The 2,500-nt window shown below is 38.0% G+C and overlaps 3 non-coding genes across 3 annotated transcripts; all 3 read left to right on the forward strand.

Moving 5' to 3' along the window:
• The first annotated feature begins 353 nt into the window (after positions 1-353).
• On the forward strand, positions 354-435 carry TRNAS-AGA (transfer RNA serine (anticodon AGA)). The gene has a single exon. It is a non-coding gene; the product is annotated as a tRNA-Ser (tRNA).
• Positions 436-1,099: 664 nt separating this feature from the next.
• TRNAQ-CUG (transfer RNA glutamine (anticodon CUG)) lies at positions 1,100-1,171 on the forward strand. Its single transcript has one exon. It is a non-coding gene; the product is annotated as a tRNA-Gln (tRNA).
• A 967-nt stretch (positions 1,172-2,138) lies between these two features.
• Positions 2,139-2,220, forward strand: TRNAS-AGA (transfer RNA serine (anticodon AGA)). The gene has a single exon. It is a non-coding gene; the product is annotated as a tRNA-Ser (tRNA).
• Positions 2,221-2,500: the final 280 nt, after the last annotated feature.

Here is a 2,500-nt window from a genome sequence, read left to right on the forward strand (position 1 = left end):
GCTTGGCATTTTTGGAAACTTGATGTGGTTAAAAGACGCCCAAAAGCCTGATAATATGAACAGCAAGTCTTTTTTACGTGGAAATTAATTTGTTCAGTGTTTTCAGCATTTTCAGATTAATTTTCAGGATGTTTTTGGAATGGACCCACTCCAAATCCGCCTTATAAAGAGGTAAAAGTCTTAAACTGTGCATGATTCCCATTGATGATGACTTTAAATCAGATTTTTACATTTTACTGGGACCTGGAAATTTGTTTCTATTTTCTGAGATGTTTTCCAGAGGGATAATCACTGATCTTGATCATGGTGCTATAAGAAAAGGTGTTTGATTCTCATCAAAAATCAACGTCTAAGTAGTCGTGGCCGAGTGGTTAAGGCGATGGACTAGAAATCCATTGGGGTTTCCCTGCGCAGGTTCAAATCCTGCCGACTACGAATATGTTCATATAGTTTTTTGACTGATTACCTGAGAAGATAAATTTGCGTGTGTCCTGTTTTATGCCACATGAAGGTGATATGCGAACTTTGGGCAGGGTTTCTAGAACCAGACTGACTTGATTTTTGGATGCATTTTATATAAGCCGATCTGACGCTACATCCCACGTGCGTCATGCCACTAATTAAAAGAAGCGCCATGAGTGCCACCAGGTAAGTGGTGCATCTCCCTCTTTTGTCTAGCAGTTACAGACCACTGCTTTGGCAGATGTACTGAGACATGCACTTTTATTCACAGCAACCTTCAATTATCTCTTGGATAAAACTTTTTACCACACAATGAAAATTTTTTAGCCACTTCTGGATGAACAGCTTTCTAACAGTATAAGTTTTGCAGTTATTTTTTTCTTACCTTTTTTCCAAGTAACAGATCCAACACTCTATTTACTAGCCACTTTTCATCAACATTTAAAACTGTCATTGTTGAGATATCATGGAACTCTTGGCACACTTGTGGAAATAAAGTTTAGGAGATATTAATTTACCTTTGTGTATTAATTGTAGATTTGCACTACAGCTTTAGAGCCTTTTTTCACCATGATTCATGAGTTCATATGTGCTTTTTAGCACAAAAAAACTGCAGCCAGTTATTTTTTGTGCGTGTGGTTCCATGGTGTAATGGTTAGCACTCTGGACTCTGAATCCAGCGATCTGAGTTCAAATCTCAGTGGAACCTGGGCAGCTCTTTGTACATGTGTTTCAGTTTTTGCACTTACACTGAGTTCTCCTGTGCCAAAGGTTTAACATAAAAAGATAAAAAGAGAAAGTTAAAATCAACATGCAAAACAAAGATTTGAATGTTCCAAGCATCCATGGAGTGATCACTTTGAGTTCTATGGCCAAATCTACCTTTAAAGCAGGATTACGGAAACTTTAAATTGACTTTAAGTTACAGCACTCTTACGAACTGTGTCACGCAAAGCAACCATACCCTATGATTTATGTCAATGTTCACATAACACTTTTTCCAGGTGTATGAAACTGACAAGGATTTGAAGTTGAAATGGCTTCAGGAAATGTTGGCGTTTTCTTCCTGAATCATCTTTTCTTGTGTTTTTCAGAATTCCCTACAGCGGTTTGTAAGCATTTTTGGTGGTGTTTCTCTAAAATTATTTTGGGCATCTTTTGAGTCTGTTTTTGTGGCTTTTCTTTGTAGTTCACAAAATGCACCAAAAGTCTCTCAGGAACATTGAAGGAGTTTTCCTAACCTTGCCATTGAATTGTATTATAAGTATGGAGCTCTTCTAAATGAAAAACACCTGAAGAATGATATGCTTATTTTAGTTAACTGCTTGGCATTTTTGGAAACTTGATGTGGTTAAAAGACGCCCAAAAGCCTGATAATATGAACAGCAAGTCTTTTTTACGTGGAAATTAATTTGTTCAGTGTTTTCAGCATTTTCAGATTAATTTTCAGGATGTTTTTGGAATGGACCCACTCCAAATCCGCCTTATAAAGAGGTAAAAGTCTTAAACTGTGCATGATTCCCATTGATGATGACTTTAAATCAGATTTTTACATTTTACTGGGACCTGGAAATTTGTTTCTATTTTCTGAGATGTTTTCCAGAGGGATAATCACTGATCTTGATCATGGTGCTATAAGAAAAGGTGTTTGATTCTCATCAAAAATCAACGTCTAAGTAGTCGTGGCCGAGTGGTTAAGGCGATGGACTAGAAATTCATTGGGGTTTCCCTGCGCAGGTTCAAATCCTGCCGACTACGAATATGTTCATATAGTTTTTTGACTGATTACCTGAGAAGATAAATTTGCGTGTGTCCTGTTTTATGCCACATGAAGGTGATATGCGAACTTTGGGCAGGGTTTCTAGAACCAGACTGACTTTATTTTTGGATGCATTTTATATACGCCGATCTGACGCTACATCCCACGTGCGTCATGCCACTAATTAAAAGAAGCGCCATGAGTGCCACCAGGTAAGTGGTGCATCTCCCTCTTTTGTCTAGCAGTTACAGACCACTGCTTTGGCAGATGTACTGAGAC

Source organism: Ranitomeya variabilis, chromosome 2 (assembly GCF_051348905.1).
Source record: "Ranitomeya variabilis isolate aRanVar5 chromosome 2, aRanVar5.hap1, whole genome shotgun sequence".
NCBI lineage: Eukaryota > Metazoa > Chordata > Amphibia > Anura > Dendrobatidae > Ranitomeya > Ranitomeya variabilis.